At 38.6% G+C, this 21,821-nt stretch overlaps 1 non-coding gene across 1 annotated transcript; it reads left to right on the plus strand.

The window, feature by feature from the left end:
• Positions 1-1,818: 1,818 nt before the first annotated feature.
• Trnas-uga lies at positions 1,819-1,900 on the plus strand. Its single transcript has one exon. It is a non-coding gene; the product is annotated as a tRNA-Ser (tRNA).
• Positions 1,901-21,821: the final 19,921 nt, after the last annotated feature.

Below are 21,821 nucleotides of genomic sequence, written 5' to 3' on the forward strand. Positions count from 1 at the left end.
GGAGGAGAACGAATTAGGAAGGCTCCAGGGGATCACGGACGTCTTCCACTGAACGAAATATATTAGTTCAGACGGGACTTTGGTAATTATATATTTTCTGCTCTGTGTATAACCTTGATGTGATTGATGTGACTTTAAATATTTTAATACTGTATTATACCAATATTCTTTAGACAGTGTCTTCGGTCATCTGACGAAGTAAATCGTAGACTTTTTGTTCTAACATTATACGAGTATTTGGTAATATAAAGCTTAGCCAGTCATCCTAGCGGACCTAGGTACACTGTAGGTTATTGTCTTTATTGTGATCGGTACCAGTATTAATTCTGTGTTACAAGGTTACTGAATGAGTAGTTAGGGGTAATTAAAAATTAACCCGTTAGGAATAGAGCTGTAATTCCTTTATTAATTAAGTTCCCCTGGAAGCGTTCCTAAATTATCACACGTTACTGAACGAGTAGTAAGGGTTAATTAAAAATTAACCAGTTAGGAATGGTGTTGTAATTCCTTTATTAATTAACTTCTCCTGGAAGCGTTTCTCAATTATCACACGTGTGGGTGTGGTGTAACGGTGAAGTGATTCGCATATTGTGTAACTAGACACCTAGAGATTAACTAATTAAGTGATCAGTTCTGGGTTGTTATTATTGCTGTTATTAATTAACTACTACGGCTGTACATTTGTCAGCGTAGATTAATACAGATTCCAAAGTGTATTGTGTTTTGTTGTGTTTCTAGTGAGCTAAACGTGCTATAATAATATATACTTTATATAAGATCGTATCTCTGATCATATCTAGAGACGAGCCATACTGGGGTTTAACCGCCTGTTACAGAGAGATCTAATAGATATACAGTTAGGAGAGATATTTTGATAATCGTGTTTTATTCAGTTAGGGGTATTATAGAATCCCCGTGACAGGAGTAGTATTCCAAATTAATGTAAATGTCATTTATAATCCATATTTAGAGAAATAAGACCCACTAAATCTGTGATTGAGCGCCTTTAATAATATTTAAAAAAAGTAATTTTGACATAAAATTTTGAACGCAGATCTAAAAGTTTAAATCCGATCGATATGTCCACGTGAGTGGCCTCGTTAAGGCCGTTTGTGTGCACAGCTTATAGGGACGAGATGGGTTGCATCCCGTCAAGAAAACTCCTAGGCTGACAATCGTTAGACGTTGAAGGTGTAGTGCTGTGCTGAAATACAGATCTTGAGAAGCCGGATCCGTCTGAATTAGAGATTATCAGACTAGGGTATAGTCCAGTCGTCATGGATTGGTATAGTGGTGCGGACGGGCCCGACTCCGGAGGATACGAGATGGTATCACTTTAAAGCAAAGTAAAGTCTAGAAAAGAGTAGTAGGGGCCGACCCCGCTTCCTATTTCTTCTTAGAGTGGGGCGGTCAATCTTCCAGTGCTGCTAGGACAGGCTCGGACATGTAGAGACTAAACGCGAACAACCGTGGCGTTCTGCAGAATGGCGGTCATACGAGTTACGAAAAAAACAAGTCGACATAGTCAGCCGGAGAAATGACGTGGAGGAAAGGAATCTCGCTAAAAAAGAATCCAACTTGGTGGTGCAGGCTGTCGAAACGAGAAGCGTTCCAGCGTTCAATCAGTTCCAATGGCCGCATACATCCCTGTAGAAAACTTCATTTCGCTGACAAAAACAACGAAATGAAGGATCCCCAAGTCGAGCACATGCAGTGTGCACAAGCGAAACAAACACGTCTTACCGCGTTGAGCTCCAGACTGGGAATGGCTTGTTCTGAATGCACATTAAACACTCTGACCTGACCTGACCTGACCGAGCTGTGATGGCCGAGTGGTTAAGGCGTTGGACTTGAAATCCAATGGGATATACCCGCGTAGGATCAAGTCCTACTCACAGCGGATTTATTTTTTAAAATCAGGTTTTCATATATTTCTTCAAAGTTTTTTTCTTTTATTTAATTACATCACTAGAGAACATTGATTTTATTAATCATCATCTATATATATATATATTCACATGTAATAGTGGAGCTAATTTTAATAAGATTGGACACCACCGAGGCCGGTCCGACGGTTTAGGAATGCTCACGCAAGGCTTTTGGACTGGTATGGATATTCAACGGTGTATAAGGTACACTTTTGCTTAATATCAACAAGTATATTATTATATTTAATTAATAAAACGATTAAATGTGACGGCTACTATATATAACGGGGGATGCCATTTTGTACCATACGCCCTCTGGCGAGCCGGTAGTTACGTAATATTTAACGCGTCACGTCAGGAATTATTCAGGTCAATAGACTTCTTTCTCATTCCACTGCGCATGTGCCCGTTGCGGAGTTACTCGAGGACGCAAACCGCGAGATCTCGCCAAAATAGACCTATCTGCAAATTGTGGGGTAAAAGCAATGGGAGGCCACGACCATTGTTCAATTATTAACTGTTCCAATCGCATATGTCCGGGAAATTCGTTATCCTTCCATCGATATCCAGCCAGTGGATATCGGAAACGTTTGTGGGTAATCGTTTCACGTAGAAAACGATTTTAATGTTATTCTAAGTACGAGGGTTTGTTCGGCACATTTTGTAGGGGGGAAGCCAGTGAACGCATAAGGGACCAAAACCTTACCGGTTCTGTACAGGACGTTCCTACACAGGGCGGTCTAGTATACTTAGATATGGTGGAAAACACATTAACAGTAAAGAAAATAAATATATATTTTGTATATAAAGAAAATATATGTACATTTCGGATTATACTCAATAAAATATATAACGTGTGCGTGTGTAAATATATAATATATGTAGTCAGGACAGCTCTGTACAGAACGTTCCTATGCAGGGCGGTCTAGTATTCTCTACTTAGATATGGTAGTAAACAGTAAATAAAATAAAATAAATATATATTTTGTATATACAGAAAATATATGTATATTTCGAACAATACTCAATAGAATATATATATATATATATATATATATATATATATATATATATATATATATATATATATATGAACTTTTAATGTTGTTATTACTCAGTATGTTTCAAATTTAATTATAAGTATTGTCTGTTATTACTTTTACGTTCATCTAGGTATGAACACAAAAAATCATCTGCAAACTTATGTGAGAACGGCTTCGCCGATTCACACAGTTTACGGATGATTTATTTTGTTCATACCCCGATGAACGTAAAAGAAATAACAGACACTCCTTAAATAATAATAATAATAATATATAAATATATATAGAGTGATCACGGCTCTGTACAGGACGTTCCTACACAGGTCCATCTAGTATTTTATATACTTAGATATGGTGGAAAACACATTAACCGTAAAGAAAATAAATATGTTTTGTATAATACTCAATGCGTGCATGTTGACACTGTATAAAAACGTGTGTATGGGTAAACAGAACGGCACCTACCTTCAACCCCCCCCCCCCCCCAAATCCCCCTTTTTTAAATTCCCACTTTATGGATATACATGTAACAGCATAAAATCTCTTCTTTTTTTTAACTTTTCCCAATTAGATAGACACTAAGAAAAATGCAACAAAACACCTTCTGATATATATATATATATATATATATATATATATATATATATATATATATATATATATATATATATATATACAGTAAAACCTGTCCTAGCGGCCACCTGTACTCAGCGGTCACCTGCCTTAAGCGGCCACTTTGTTCCTCCCAAACGATTTATAATGTAACTGCACCTGTAATAAGCGGTCACCTGTCTAACGCGGCCAGCGGCCACCTAAATCGGATCCCAAATCGCTAAAATACCTGCATTAAGCGGCCACAGTAAAATTTTACTCTTATATAAAAGGGATATTTTAACAACAGCGATAAGGTGCAGCAAATAACCGATCTTCACACCTTCAGGAATACTAGTACCCATTCAGTCCCGACATCTCCACTGTGTATCAATTAAGGAAGTATGAATCTGACATGCATCTAATTGCCTCTGGGCAGGCTACGCTTGACATTTGTAGATTCACTTACTATGACAATACATCGCATGAAGTCGGAATTAAATAATTAAATGGAAAAAGAAAACAAACTTGCGGAGAACGGTTAATTTAATATATTCTATTTGCATTATTTCTGAAGGAGACAACATGTTAAAAGTTGATTTATAGTCAACTATGAAGCACATATCCGTTAATTAGCAGTACAAACGGTAAAACAAGAAACAACAACAAATGTTTTAAAGACTATATATGTGGCAACCGGTACTCAGCGGTCACCTGTCCTAAGCGGCCACGTTTATCTACTCCCTTGTGTGGCCGCTTAAGACAAGTTTGACTGTATATATATATATATATATATATATATATATATATATATATATATATATATATATATGTGTGTATATATATATGTGTATATATATTGTATATATCTCTCTCTCTCTCTCTCTCTCTCTCTCTCTCTCTCTCTCTCTCTCTCTCTCTCTCTCTCTCTCTCTCTTTCTCTCTCTCTCTATCTCTCTCTCTCTCTCAAATATATATATCGATCGATGCCATAACCTATGGAATCTGTCAAATGTTTTGTTTATACTTTTTACGAGATAGTCTTTTAATTTGAACCATACCGCTGTAATTTTCAGCGGACCGTTTTCTAAGGCCATTATACCATCTAATTCGAAATATGTACATGTTAGTTGCCAAAGTTTAAAAGTCTCCTACGAAGCTACTCAAGTCGCCCATAACAACCTGTCTGTCACGCCCCCCAATTTGTAAATAGACTAGTTTCAGTCTATTTTGTCAAGGGGACGTTACTCTTCGCGCGCATGCGCAATAGGAATGCGAAATACCTCTATTTTTCGTTGACGGCTCAAAGCAGCTAGGTTTAAACCTTCGGTCAAGATCAACTAAACCTAGATCATAATAAACCATTATTCATTTCACATCCTATTTCACGTGCGAAATCATTATCTCGCTCAGCTAACCAGGCTGTTCCATGAAGCGAACATTTCATGCACCCCGTCACATTTTCATGTTTTGTTTGTTTTTGTCAGTTTTGACAGCCCGTAGTAACAATTATGCCTCATATGAACGAGAAATACTTATTTCTATTATTAGTCTAAGTGAACATAGGGATGTTGTCGAGGACAAAAAAGAAAGGAAAAAAAAGCAGACAGCAGAAGCAACAGGGAAAACAAGTGCATTGACGACAATAACCACTAAATTCAATGCAGACGAAGGCACCCGAAATCGTACAATTAAACAATTAAAAGGATGCTGGAAAAACCTCAAAACAAGGGCCAAAACCAAAAAACATTGTGAGGCAGGAAACGTTCCACACCGGGGGTGGCTCTGCTGTACAGAGTCTAACTACTGAAGATAACGCGGTTGAAGGAATTATCCAAAATGTATATGACCCTCTGCCTAATAATTTTGATGATGATGTCATACTGAATGAAAATGGTACGTGTATATTTTAATTATAAAAATAACTTATAACTTTGTTTTCTATAATATTTTAAAATAATTTATTACCAATTTCAGGCCATTTAAATGTGTTTTGTAAAAATTGATTTCTCAGCATTTTTTATTTGTTTTCAGTGTAGGGCGAGCAGACATATTTATATTTTATTTGTATTACTTTTGTATTGTACACCAACTGACAATTATCTGGTGGGTAATACCTGGGGGGGGGGGGGTTAACTTATATACGACCAGATGCAAGGGAAAATCCCCAACTCACCCACTCCCGCCCCTTTAATCTAGTTCTGTTATCAATAATGTTACCTATTTTAAACAAAACAAGACCACGGTGTTTATTAAATAGCTTTAATTCAATTTTTAATATGACAAATGGGAAAATTACAATACAGTGTTTATACCATAAAATACAATAACAATTTTATGTTACAGATATCCCATTTGAGGTCCTAATTACTAAGGAAGAAAATGTTTTATTTAACGGCGCACTCAACATATAAATCACAAAGGAAAAGTCGCAGTCACCCTACGTACAGTCTGAGGTAACTGGAAATGTTGCAGTCAGTGCATCTGGTACTACAACTGGCACCTGCTACTTCATCGCTGTTTTTTCATTTCAACTTATTCTCGTGCTTATATCCAATTAAGGTTTAAGCACGCTGTCCTGGGCACACACCTCAACTATCTGAGCTGTCTGTCCAGGACAGTGGGTTAGTTGTTAGTTGGTTAGTAGTTAGTGAGAAAGAAGAGGGTGTAGTGGCCTTACATACACCCACTGAGCCCTTAAGAACTCGCTCTGGCTTGGAGCCGGTACCGGGTTGCGAACCCTGTACCTACCAGCCTGTAGTCCGATGGCTTAACCACGACGCCACCGAGGCCGGTATTCATCGCTGTCAAGTGTGACTTATAAGAAGTCACTTACAACTGCAAAAAGAATGCAAGCAACTTGTAAAGATATGGATACAATTTTAAATTTCAAAAAAAATTGAACATCGTGTAAAGATGAAAATTTACAAAAGAGAACTTGAAATTATGGAAACTGAACATAATTTGAAAAGGGAATTACTGAGATTGAAAATAGAAAATGAAAACATAAAACAAAAATAACTGCCGATATACCTTATCAGTTATCTTCCACAATATCTTGTTTGTCCACGAATGGTTGCTCGTCTGTTTACAGCTTGATCCAGTGGTGGCAGATTGTCGTAACGGTTGTCGTTGTTGTTATCATTGTCAACATTCATAACGTTTCCCTCATCTACTGCTTCCGGTACAATCCAGTTTTAACAGCTGGTAAAGAACTGCTGCTGCAGAAATCAAACCAAGGGTACGGTGCAGTTTCAAACGTGTTTCAAAATGTAAACAAGGAAATCTCCTTTTCCAAACTCCAAACAGGCGTTCTATACAAGAACGTGCTCTTTTATGATAAAAATTGTATCTTCTCTCAGCAGGTGTCTGCGGATCAGCAAATGGTGTCGTCAGGTAGTATCTGCATGCATAACCACCATCACCCAACAATATTCCCAAGATAGTTTCATCTTCAAATTTGATACGTAGTCTACTGTTGTCAAATGTGCGACTGTCGTGTGTGCTACCGTGCCAACGAATAACCATGTTGCTGATGTTCAGGTTAACATCACACACCGTCTGTACGTTGATGGAGTGATAACCTTTTCTATTTCTAAAAATGTCCGCATTTGTTTTGTGTGTACAGTCCATGGGCGGATCCAGGAAATATTTTTAGGGGGGGACCAAAAAAGAAGGGCACACTGACTCGTCAAAAGGGCACCTTACTACAAGTTTTGATATTTACAATTAATATGAATTCCTACAGTTCTACGTCATAATATACTAGCAATAATGAAGTAAATTGGCGTCACTCGCGTTAGAACCTCAATGGGGCCCCATTGAGACTCAATAACACAGACACATATCTGCAAGCTTGCGCATGTACACGAAAATCTTGATTTCATTTATCTACAATATAATTATTGTTTACTTAAAAAAAAAAAAATTCTACAAACGAAAAGGGCACTTGGACATTTTGAGGGCACTTGAACAATTTTTTGGGGGGACGCGTCCCCCTGGTCCCCCCCCCCACCCCCTTGGATCCGCCCATGCAGTCAATAACACCCACGACTACTGGGAATCCACTGTAGTTGAAAAATGTTTGTTTCGTAACATCTATCTCGTATCCAGATGGGAATTTTATGTATTCCCTGTGTCGTGCAGCAATGACTAAAATGGTGCTATACTCATAGACGTTAATCCGCACATACTATTTGAAACGATCCTGTTGCAAGAAACCTCAACGTGACCAATAGTTGTTGCATGGGTTGCATGTTTATATATTGTAATTCATTACGAAACATGTTATGCGCACCTTCTTTGGAAAAAACGGAACCGTTGCAGAAATTCGTCGTCACTGTATGCATCAAATGGGTTAAACTGTAATCTAAAAACACGCGGTATGTTGCATATACGCCTATTTTCTAGCATTATTTCCATATCGTCAACGTCCGAGTCCGCCATATTTGTATGGATCAAGCTCTTAAACGCCTGATATTGGGCGTTTAATTTGAACTTGGTTTAAAAGGATTTTGATCCAAGATTCAAATTTGATCAGCAATGAGAAATGAAATGAGCGGTCGATCCTTTCTTAAACCGAGTTTAAATTGTGAATCGAGGTTAAACCATCAACGAGAAATCGGGCCTAGACTGAAGAAACACATGTACCTGATTTTTGCGCAATGTTCTGTAATACTTTAGTAATATCCACCCCAGTAAGCCAGCAATAAGTATATATTATTTTACAATACAAAATAAACCACCATTGTCAAAATGTCGAGATAACTGTATCATGTTTTATCCATGCAATAACCTACGTACAATTTTCACAATTATTTTGTTATAAGCAATATATGGATTATCTTTATGCTGAGACATTTAGATATGCACTGACCAGACTTTGCGTAGCATCACAAAGATTATCGGTTGAAACAGGAAGATGGAACAAGCCTAACCCTATTTTATTAGAAGACAGAACGTGTCATGCATGTAATGACAGAGGATGAATATCACTTTGTACTTGTCTGTCCACTGTATGATAGTATACGAAACAAGTATATTCCACAGTATTTTAGAAAATACCCTAGTATGTTCAAATTCTTTTAATGCTCAGGTATTAAAAAATTTAGCTCTGTATTGTTTAAAAACATTTCAACTAAGGAATACTATATTATCCATCGAAAGCTTCTCCCCGTCCTAGCAGCACTGGAAGATACGACAATATTTAAGTATATGTTTAATTCATTACGTGTTCATGTAACAGAAGTCTTTTGGGAACTATATATATATATATATACAATAGAATCTCAATGGCTCGAACAACCAACGGTCGAACCTACCGGTATTCTCGAACCAAGAACAATGTCCCGATTTTCTTCTTCTATTAACCCCTTTTATTTTGGTGATGATTGGTCGAATACCCCCTGGGTCGAACAGAAGCTTTCTCTCGAACCAGTTTATTGGTCCGAACTGTAAAATTAAACATATTTAGCTCGAACGACTAAGTCTGTCCGAAGAAATACAAAAAATTATTTATGTACAACTTTTTCATCGACCCTTTCACGTCAGTCACAAAGTAAGTTATTATAAATTTGGAAGTGGAACGAATAAAGCCTAGATCATATGCCGCCTTATCATGTTGTTTATTTAGCACCTATCGGTAATTATCTTTCTAGTACAGATAATTGTACTACGATAATCGTTAGCTGAATGAACCTTGCATGTAACACCAATCAATTAGTGAGCCTTGGCAGGCCTCGCCGGTTTACTTTAATCATTTTAATCGCTACTCTACGCATGTGCGTCGGCATATTTTGCTTTTAACTTGAAATACACGAGAGATCAATGTAATGTAGTGATTGCAACAATAACAGGTAGGCTAAAGGGCCTCCGCCTGTGCTTCATGCACTTTCATTTTTTCTCAACGTTGTCAATATGTCGCAAAAGATTCTACAACAGCATAATAAAGAACGATTTTTTTAATTAATAAATATTTATAAATACAAACTATCAGTGTGTTTGTTATTTGTTTATTTAACGGTGATAAATAATAGTTACAAATATGTATCTCATCCGACATTTGACGGCGACTTTGTTACTCATGAGTCAATCGGACCATCTCGCCCAAGCCAGTTTTATGGAAATATGCGAGGTGTTCGTGTTACAGAAGAACCCGACAACGGCCAAATGCATGGTTCGAACTACCCGATGGGTCGAACAGACTTTGATGCACCGATAGTGTTCGAGCCAATGAGATTCTACTGTATATATATATATATATATATATATATATATATATATATATATATATATATATATATACGTACTGGATTGCATAACATGTTAATGTGCCTATATTCAATTAAGGTTCAAGCACGTCTCTCCCTGGCACAATCGCTGACTTCGTCAGTGACTGGGTCCGGTACAGAAGTGGGCGGGGTTGAATATGGGCAGAATTTTGAAAATAGCAATTAGTACAAAGGTTAATACATATAGAATGTGGGGGTTTTTGGGGGGTTTTTTGACTGGTCGGCCGAATATTTATATAATTTGGAGCATTTTAGGACAGTCCAGAAATAAATAAGAGAAAGAAGAGAGAATCGGACTATTTAATAATATTTTAAAAAAGAAAAGTAATTTCGACATAAAATTTTGAACGAAGGTCTAAAAGTTTAAAAGTCCGATCTATATGTCCCCGTGACTGTCCTTGTTAAGGCCGTCAGGGTGCACAGTTTGTAGGCACGAGATGGGTTGCATCCCGTCAAGAAAACCCTTAGACTGGCAGTCATTAGACGTTGAAGGGTAGTGCTGTGCTGAAATACAGATCTTGAGAAGCCGGATCCGTCTGAACGAAAGAGAGTATCAGACTAGGATATAGTCCAGTCGTCATGGATTGGTATAGTGGTGCGGGCGGACCCGACTCCGGAGGATACGAGATGGTATCAATATAAAACAAAGTAAAGTCTTGAAAAGAGAAGTAGAGAAGTAGGGGCCGACCCCGCTTCCTATTTCTTCTTAGAGTGGGGTGGTCAGTCTTCCAGTGCTGCTAGGACAGGCTCTGACATGTAGAGACTAAACGCGAACAACCGTGGCGTTCTGCAGAATGGCCGGCATACGAGTCACGAAAAAAACGAGTCGACATAGTCAGCCGGAGAAATGACGTGGAGGCAAGGAATCTCGCTAAAAAAGAATCCAACCTGGTGGTGCAGGCTGTCGAAACGAGAAGCGTTCCAGCGTTCAATCAGTTCCAATGGCCGCATACATCCCAGTAGAAAACTTCATTTCGCTGACAAAAACAACGAAATGAAGGATCCCCAAGTCGGGCACACGAAAGCACGTGCAATATGCACAAGCGAAACAAATACGTCTTACCGCGTCAGCTCCAGACTGGGAATGATACGTACTGAAACGGGGTGTTTTCTTAGTTAATTGGTCTTTACCGGTACTTTCAGAGGACTTCACCTGTTATTCCTGCTTGGCAGGTGTATATTTGGTAGGTAGACAAACCATTAGGCCCTAATTACCGCCGTCTAGACACAAAATTACGTACAGGCAGTATTCTTTTAACATCACAGGGTATTGGGATATAGCTGTCTCCCTAAAATGGTAATGGAATTATCAGCTGTCATGCTTTATTACTGTAAATCATTCTGTAAAACTCTAGATTAAGTAGACTTTCCCATCTAAAATCACAGAACTGACGAATTACGTAGTCCCAAAGAAAAGAACATTATCACTTGGATATCGTGAGTGGTCGTTTTTGCTCTAACGTACCCTACCAATAGGCCTAATAGTAATATGGTTTTTTTCTTTGGTTTTTTAAGAGAGAAAAATACTATAACCCTATTTCGTTCTATTAATACAAATTAAAATATATTTATTTAAATAGTTTATTACATGATCAAGTCATTTATGTTGTGTTACAAGTCAGGTTGATGAAAACGAAGCGCCTTGTCGTAAATGACTGCGTTTGTTTACACTGTACGTGAAAAAACGTGTTACTGATGATTTAACCGTTAAAACATTTGGAATGAAAGTATGTGTCAAACTACAGGTATGCGTTTGTCAAATGGTCGTGCGAAAGGTGACACAACTGGACGTTTTACATTTTACAATCATCTTGGATCAAGTGTTATTGATTATATTATTGAGCACAGACGTAACGCTGTCAAACTTTCAAAAATGCAGGTTTGTGATTTTAACGAGTGGTCAGACCACGCTCCGGTAACTTTTTGTATGAACTACACCAAAGCTGATGAATGTCATAGGACATGTATTCACAACCAAGTTCGAACCGGTACTGTATTCAGGTGGAACGCTGACAACGTACAATAGATGAAGAGTGAACTGAATAAAAAGATAAACGATTTTCACGAATGTTGTAATAAACTGGAGGCGTCGGCAATGACCGTCAATGAAGGTGTCGAGCGCATAACATTCATTCTGAATGACATCCTGAGTCCTTATTGTAGTAACACATTTTATATCTCAAATAACCCAGCTCGCCACAAGCCCAAACAAACGAACAAGCCATGGTTCGATGCTAAGTGTAGAACGTTATATAATACCTATCGAACTGCTCTGTATTTTTTAACACTGAAAGAAATTTAATGAATAGACAATTTTTATGTGATGCTAAACGCCAGTATAAGAAATACGAACTCTATGTAAAAAAGAAAATATCTTAGACTGGAAAGTGACAGAATTGGTTATTTAAGAAAAAGTAACCCTAGTCAGTTTTTTAATCCTACTAATTTACCCATTCGTCTAGGGTCAAGAAGAGTAGTTGCAACCGCATCAGTGGTAGATGCTAATTGTGTGCATACTCTAGCAGGTGTCCCAGACCCTCCATCAACTCATCCATATGTTTTTTCTATCACACCGTCAGAAAATCAATCCCAATCAAATGACATATTCTTTGATCTTTCTGACTCTGACCTCACTCCAACACAGAAGGTACAGCTACAACAATTTCTCTCAGGTCATCGCACAGCATTTGCTAAAGATTGGTCTGAACTGGAGAAAACTGACTTGCATCATCACAAAATTGACACAGGTGATGCTAGACCTATCCGACTTCCCTTCTACAGACAAAATATACAGGTTAGGAACGAATGCTCAACACAAGTCCAGCAGATGCTTGGTGCGGGTATTATTCAACCGAGTTCCTCTCAATGGCATTTTCCAGTAGTCATGGTGAAGAAACATGATGGTACTTGCCGCTTTGCTGTTGACTACAGGAAGCTTAATGCGGTAACAAAATCAATTATCTTTCCATTGCCTCGATTTAAAGATGTTATTGACTTGGTTGGTGAATCACAAGCCCAGATGTTTAGTGTTCCTGACTGTGCTAGCGGATTCTGGCAAATTCCTCTTGATCCTGCTACCAAAAACCGCTCAGCTTTCATAACCACTGATGGTATTTTTGAATGGAATCGGCTACCCTTTGGATTGAAGAATGCTCCAATGGCATTTCAACAAACCATTTCATCAGCCCTCAAGGAGATGAACTGGAAGTACATCTTGATCTACGTTGATGACATCATTGTTTTCTCAAAGAACTTTACAGAACATCTTCAACATTTGGCATGTGTGTTCCAAAAGATTAAAGAAGCTGGGTTGACACTGAAACCTAGTAAATGTCGGTTTGCTGCGAAAAAGGTAACGTATCTTGGACATTTGTTTAGCAAGAATGGAATTGAAGTGGATAAGACAAAAATTGAGGCAGTTGTAAACATTCCAACTCCAAAGACAGTCCATGATGTCAGACATTTCTTAGGAATCTGCAGCTACTACCGAAAATTTGTTCATAACTTTGCAGGTATTGCTTCTCCTATGAACAGCCTGTTAAAGAAAGATGTTCCTTTCCATTGGACAGACCAGTGTCAGAAGACTTTCTTACAACTCAAAGAAACCTTAACATCTGCACCTATTCTCGCCTATCTTGACCCACATCGTCCATTCATCCTGACAACAGACGCCTCTGGATCTGCACTTGGGTATATTCTGAGTCATCTGGATTCTTCTGGACAAGAGCATGCTATTTGCTATGGAGGACGTTCTCTGCATCCAAGTGAAAGAAATGGGGAACTACACAGTTAGAGTGCCTGGCTGTACTGGGAGGGCATCAGAACTTACAGGGTGTATCTGACATCACAGAAGTTCAAACTCTACACAGATCACAAAGGTCTGACATGGCTGAAAGACATTAGAGCAGATTCAGGACGTTTAGCGAGATAGTCACTCATGCTACAAGAGTATGATTTTGACATTATCCACAGAGCAGGAACCGCGAACAAAAATGCTGATGCCTTATCTAGATTACCATATGCTGAACAAACAACAGTACCAATAACAGATGACATTCATTCACTAGATCTACAGACAAGACAGACAAAAGATCAGATGGTGACACCGATAGTTACAGAAGCTTCAGTCTGTACAAACAATAACACTGATCTATCAGGTCATAACGAATCAAGTTCTGCATTTAGCTACCATCCAGAAACGGCATCACACAATACACAAATCAATCGCCAGTTACATGCCAATGATGCGACATCGATACAATCAGACCGGTGGAATCATGATCTTATGACCACTGAAGACTCAGTTAATCAGCCAACAGCTGAGCCAATTCAGCTTTCCGTTGAATTTCATTATAACCATGAAACAGTTCCATTGGGTCCATTTGTTCTGCCAGTAGAAACAAACCTTGATGAACAGAACATTGCAGACAGACAACATAAGTCTCCTGATTTAAGACCTGTGTTCGACTACATTGAGAAGAATGAAATACCATCTACTTACACAGAATCACAGTTGAAGGGTCTCCAAGGTCGTGCCCAAGAATACGATGTCCGAAATGGCATTTTATACCATTTTTATCTGCCAATACACAGAGGACAGAAGCACAACCGCCCGCCTATGGTAACACAACTGGTTGTTCCTCTTCAAGACAGAAAGGATCTTCTAATTGCCTATCATGATTCAAAAGCAGGAGGATGTTATTTTGGAAGAGATGCAACCCGACAAGCGATTCTTACCAATTATTTTTGGCCAGGTATGTACCAAGACATAGAAAACTGCATCTATTCCTGATAAGAGTGTCAAAAGTCAAAACGCAACACTCATGCAAAACCTGCTGCCATGGTGCCCATGCCTATAGAAGATACCTTCTCTAGATTACATGTTGATATTCTTGGTCCCTTACCAGTAACCAAAGAAGGCTACAAATACATATTTCTAGCAGTCGACTCATTCACACGCTGGACTGAAGCATTTCCTCTACGTACACAGGAGGCAACAGCAATTGGAAAGGTTCTTTTCAATGAAGTATTTACAAGATACGGTGCACCACGCACTCTCCTTACAGATCGAGGACGCCAGTTCACCTCCCTACTGGTGAATGCAATTTGCGAGCTGTTTGACGTGAAACACCATTACACATCATCATATCTTCCTCAAACAAATGGCATGTGTGAAAGGAGAAACAGCACAATTGAACAGGTCCTCAGATCTTACGTCAATAAAGAACAGACAAATTGGGCTGACATCCTTCCGTGTATTATTGATGGCAATGCGAAACACACCATGTCAGTCTACAGGTTACTCTCCACATTACCTTCTTTTTGGCAAAGAGATGCATCTTCCCTTTGATACGTCACTTCTTCCCAAACCAACGTCTGTTTTTAAATTAATACAATTACTGTCTGTTCAGAATAGAAAACAACTTTGTAACCTTCGAAAATATTTAAAACATGCATTACATTTAAGATCGCAACATGTATAACTGTCCATCCTCGAAATACACATCCACTTGTTTATGTTTATGCTGATGATTATTTATATATGACTTATAATATTGTATATACTTGTATGCTTATGAGCCACACGGCTTAAAGTAAATAAACTACTACTACATACAGGAGTTGGTAGGAGCTAACGTCACTTCGCCCCAAGGTAGACTACCGGATGAAATGAAAACAAAAGAAAAGAGCCCCCCCCCCCCCCCCCCCCCCCCCAGTTAGCAGGAATAATAACGGTTTTTTATTAACTCTAAAATTTACGTGTTTTTCATTTTTTTAAAGTGTCAGTATGTGTCGGTGGTCCGGGTTTCTAACACATACGGCTCATATATGAGTTTTGTTCCCCTTTAAAGGTCAAATTAACATGAGAATTCCAAATGTGTAAATAAACGGTGCAAAAGGACTCCGCAAAAAGATTCTGATGCACGATATTTCCGGTTCACCAATATAGATTATAATCTGTTGCTGTTTTAACTACGTGTGTATCTGTCCCACGGACCTAAAATGTTCACTGAAGGTGGCAAATATCCATACAGCAATGGTTGCGAAATATAAATGTTACACTTCCCATACTTTTTAAATAATTATATATTCAGTTGGGTTATCGTTGGGTGGGGGAAAACGTCTTATGTTCATGTATTGCACAAGGTTTAATGTTTAACGGTAATGAAGGAAAAATCAATTGATTTTTAAGAAATTACGTGTTGGTCATTCGTACATATTATGAGCCGATTTGCACAATATATTAGTGTGTCATCGCATGTCAAATTTCAACCATTTACAAACTAAGCATTTTATTTGGAGTACAGGAACTTTTTCCGATAGTAAAATAACTACACGAAAAGTTTCTTTTGTTTCACGACACCATTAGAGCACATTGATTTATTAATCACCGGCTACTGGACGTCAAACATTTGGTAAGTTTAACATATAGTTTTAGAGAGAAACCCAGCTACATTTTTCCATTAGTAACAAAGGATATTTTATGTGCACCATCCAACAGACAGGATAGAACATACCACGGCCTTTGGTATATAATACCAGTTATGGTGCACTGACTGGAACGAGAAATAGTCCAATGGGCTCACCGACGGAGAGCGATCCCAATTGAGCGAGCGCTAATAACCACAAGGTAAATAACTTACGCAAATTCAAATCAGGCATGCACTCATAAACAGTGAAATATCGTCCGACTGTAATCGTGTGAAAAATGGCTTAGTTTATTCACAAACGAATACCCTGTAATTTAATATTAATTTGTATTGGACGTATTCGGTAACTCGCATAAATAAAACCCAAGAAGTAAAGACGTTTTTCGTCTACTTTTTAGGCTATCGAACGTTCGCATGTTCACAAGATAATGCTAATCATTGTTGTTATGTAGAACTGTACCGAGTTCCCTCCACCCCGACAGACCGCGACTCTTCGGGATCGATGTAATTTACAAATAACGCTACGATTAACTTGCCTCCCTCGTAAGCGCCGTGAGATGAACACGCATCGTTAGGCTACGTTTTTTCACTTTATTGCGCCTTTATGTCGATAGACGTCCAAAGAGAATGATTTCCGAGAATACACGAGAGGGCGTTAGATACAATTTATATTACAAATTGTTTTAAAACGAGCGAAAGCGAGTTGGATATGTTTTTGAGTGTAGTATTCTGATTGGTGGGGTTTTTTTTTTTTTACATATTATCATAAAATTAAAGTTCCTTCGCAACTAAAGCCTATTTTTGACAATTACGCTTGGAATGCTAATACCAAAAAGGTAGAAATCAGTTTCGGAAGTGTTAATTTCAGTTGACTGTTTAATTTTGGTCAGAATAGAATAGACAGAATAGATGTTTAGCGACACCCCAGCACGAAAAATACATCGGCTATTGGGTGTCAAACAATGGTAAATACAAACAAGTAAAGTGATGAATGAATGAATGAATGAATGAGTTTTGGTCAGATACGCGTCATCATTAAGAGCAGGCGGTCAGGTTTCTTTAAATCAACCTCGCTATATTATACCGTAAATGATTGTGTAAGACATTTTGTTCCATTCGTCCTATAATGTAACAACACTGTGAATATCTGTATTTAATAAAGAAAGAAAGAAAGAAATGTTTTATTTAACGACGCACTCAACACATTTTATTTACGGTTATATGGCGTCAGACATATGGTTAAGGACCACATAGATTTTGAGAGGAAACCCGCTGTCGCCACTACATGGGCTACTCTTTCCGATTAGCAGAAAGGGAACTTTTATTTGCGCTTCCCACAGGCAGGATAGCACAAACCATGGCCTTTGTTGAACCAGTTATGGATCACTGGTCGGTGCAAGTGGTTTACACCTACCCACTGAGCCTTGCGGAGTCGGTATCTGGATTACAAATCCCATGCCTCGACTGGGATCCGAACCCAGTACCTACCAGCCTGTAGACTGATGGCCTAACCACGACGCCACCGAGGTCGGACTGTATTTAATAAAGGCGTATTATAAAATTAGTAGTATTGATCTGTCGCATCGGCGGATCTAGAGGGATATTACAGGGGTCCCATTACCTCCCGCTCCCGCCTGTACGAAGCTTAAGTGCTCTTTCTAATCTTTTTCTTAATTTATCATCCACAATATACAACACAAAATTGCCCTGAAACTGCGTCTCTGGACGTCTTTATTTTAACCTTTTCTGGGGAGCATACCCTGAACCCACTGGAGATATCCATTTGGGAACTTGGCTCATTTGCATTCGACAAACTCAAATCAGACCAACAACCCACCTCACCTCCTACAAAATCCTGGATCAGTACTGCTGTCGCGTGCAATACTTTGATTACTCAAGCACTGACGATCAGTTTTCGGAAATGCCCTAATCATTTAAAGTCTCTCGCAATCTATAATACACTTCAAGTTGACCAGATTTCTGCATAAGACTATAAGTAGTATAAAATAACATAAACGTTAGCTAAACGAACTATATATATATAGCAAGCTCTTAATCCATCACAGGCAACACAAAACAAACCCATAAAGAATATAACTTATCAGAAGAATCTGCACTGATGACGTTTAATCTTTGTCTTGAAAATAACAAATTCCCAAGTCATCGGTGGCTGTCGTCCCATACGCTTATTCTTAGCAGGGGTCGAAATTGGCCGAAATTCCTGCCAGACCGAAGCAAAACCTATCTGACCAAACATGATCATAAAGTATAAAGGCAAACTAATTTCCGGTCTGACAGAACGGAAGGCAAAACTATTTGCCGGTCCGTGGTGATGTTGACCGTCAAAAATAATCGGAACGGCAGTATTTTGACCACCTCTCAGGTACTCTCAAAATACACATCTCATAAATCGTTAGTGCAGTTAAGTTGCACTGTGAGAACTCACCTATAAGTTATAACTCTAACAGGATATTGGCAAATTGAATGTACTACATGAGGTGTGACGGGTCAATATCGCTTGGTGCATAAAGTTTTCACTTATGTTAACGGATGCTCCGTGAATGATGTGATAAACATAGAAATGCATCGTCTTGGGAAATGACACTTTTTTTGTAGGCAAACCACCCAACAGTTATTCATGGCATTGGAAGCAATCAACATCCTGTCAAAACATCCGTTTGACTTTATCTTGTGCAAATACACACATACGATTTTCAAAATGTTTTTGTAATTTCTCAATCAAATTTGATTTAAGTGTGTTGAGTCGTGTTGACCAAAAAAAAAGTTATTCCTATTTTCCCCTGTATTCCAAATGAAGTAATAGGCTGAAGGAAAAAGTAAAGTAAAGTTTGTTTTATTTAAAGACGCCGCTAGAGCACATTGATTTTTTATCTTATCATCGGCTATTGGACGTCAAACATATGGTCATTCTGACACTGTTTTTAGAGGAAACCCGCTGTCGCCACATAGGCTACTCTTTTTACGACAGGCAACAAGGGATCTTTTATTTGCGCTTCCCACAGGCAGGATAGCACAAACCATGGCCTTTGTTGAACCAGTTATGGATCACTGGTCGGTGCAAGTGGTTTACACCTACCCATTGAGCCTTGCGGAGCACTCACTCAAGGTTTGGAGTCGGTATCTGGATTAAAAATCCCATGCCTCGACTGGGATCCGAACCCAGTACCTACCAGCCTGTAGACCGATGGCCTGCCACGACGCCACCGAGGCCGGTTAAAGGCTGAAGGAAAGAGCTGATTAAATGTGTCATATTGTACACAGCTTTAACGGTTCAACACTTAGTCGGAAATAATGAACAGTATAACTGGAATTAAAACCAGGAACGACATCGTAAACGTCTGCGTTTGTTTGGTAATTCTGATTTAGGCGGGACGCGCTGTGTTCAGCTGTGTGCTTAGCCGACTCGACACGGCTAGCATCTATAACATGATGAATTACATCGGCAGGTTATGGCTTGTGAATTATCCACTCTAGTTCTCTCGTTCGGATGATGGATAGGCCGATCTAAAAGTGGTTTTGGGGTGATAACTGTTTCCAATATATTGGTGAATGAGTATTTTTACACAGCGCTCGCACGGTTTTATGATGGGGCGTTTCTAATTACTCGAGTTCTTGCATCTGAAAAACAGACCATACTCAATATCCCTGAAAACGCATTTCTTATCAATGCATGTTTTCTCATTGATGTATCCAGAGAGGGACAAAGTGGTCATGCTCCATCCCGTCAGTGGCGGTATTTGGGGATTAAAACCCATATGTTATCATCCATGTGTTCAACATTGGTATGTACAAACGCACGCAAACATCCACATATACATGTATATAAATACACACATGTATACCTATATAAATACATACAAACATGCAATATACATATATATTCATACATATCTACATACTTTCCAGTGCCAAGTTTGGCCATAACTCTTATTCGTTAAGGTCAGGTCAGGTCAGGTCATAGGTTTTAACGTGAACATTCAGAGAAAGATGTTGTAGCACACGCCTGCCATGGGTGCAGGGATCGACTTAAGCCGGCTCCTCCGTCCATGATACGTTAATGGACCGTTTGGTTAATAGGCCCACGTATTTTGTCGGTTCACTGAACATTCGTTTTGTGCATGTCTCGGTAGCCGAAAAGTTAACGTGATTGTCGAGTCTCAGCAACGGCATAAAAAAGAATTTGTGAGGCCAGAAAGGTATCTCTAGTGAGTGAGATATATATATATATATATGTTTGTATGTAGTAATGTGCTGGGGAAACCCGACATACATACATATATACATACATACATACAGTCATTGAATATATGTATGTTTAAGTCAAAACCCGACATACATACAACAGAGATATTCAAACTATAAAAAATACATACATACATACAACATATAGATATTTATATACAATTATATGCATGTAAACGCGCACGCTTGTTTCACGGTCGGTCTAGGATCGATCCTCGTCGGTAGGCCCATTGTGTTACTTTTTGTTCCAGCCAGTGCACCACGACTGATATATCGAAGGCCGTTGTGTGTGCTATCCTGTCTGTGGGAAAGTGCACATAAACAATCCCTTGCTGCATTAGAAAACGTAGCGGGATTCCTCTGATGACTACGAGTCAGGATTACCAAATTCTTGACATCCAATAGCCGATGATTAATAAATCAATGTGCTCTAGTGTTGTCGTTAAACAAAATGAACATTAACAAACGAACGCGCACACACAGACACCCATACATAGTAGAAAACGAATAATTTAGCTGATGGTTGACATATTGTTTCAATAATCTCGGGGCAAGCTGTTTTTCGTTACAGACGAGCCACAAACATATTTCGATTAGAAATAAAACATGGGTGATAATTATACCTTTTGGTCTTTTAATCGTTATCTCGAATTTATAGTACCTATTCTTGGCAGTTTGATTTATCGGCAGTTACAAATAACATGGTTATTGCTTGTATCTGGTCGTCAGTTGTGGGGTATAACACAGTGGAAAATCGACTGTTCCAATTTTTATAATTGCAAAGAATTTCCCCCTAATTACGATTTATGACCGTCTGTGGCCAGTCTGATGTTTATAGTGAGCAAAATATGTTAACGATTTCTACTGGCGTAGCCAGGATTTTATACTGGGAGCCAATGTGTGTGTGTGTGTGTGTGTGTGTGTGTGTGTGTGTGTGTGTGTGTATGATGTATGTATGTATGTATGTATGTATGTATGTATGTATGGATATCTATATATTGTATGTATGTCGAGGTTGACTGTTACATACATAGATATTAACGCACTGGCGCAGGGGATAATTAAATCCTGTATGTATGTATGTATGTAAGTATGTATGTATTATTTTATAAAATTTAATAGAAGTTTTAAAAAAAAGGTTTGATGGGGGGCTATGACCACCGTGCCCTGTCCTACCTCTCTACGCCACTGACGATTTCCCTTTAAAAAATATCATATACAGTTTAAACTTTGGTTCTTTATTGTATTTACTGTATTTACAGAACTGGATAATGG

Source organism: Gigantopelta aegis, chromosome 6 (genome assembly GCF_016097555.1).
Source record: "Gigantopelta aegis isolate Gae_Host chromosome 6, Gae_host_genome, whole genome shotgun sequence".
Classification (NCBI taxonomy): Eukaryota; Metazoa; Mollusca; class Gastropoda; order Neomphalida; family Peltospiridae; genus Gigantopelta; species Gigantopelta aegis.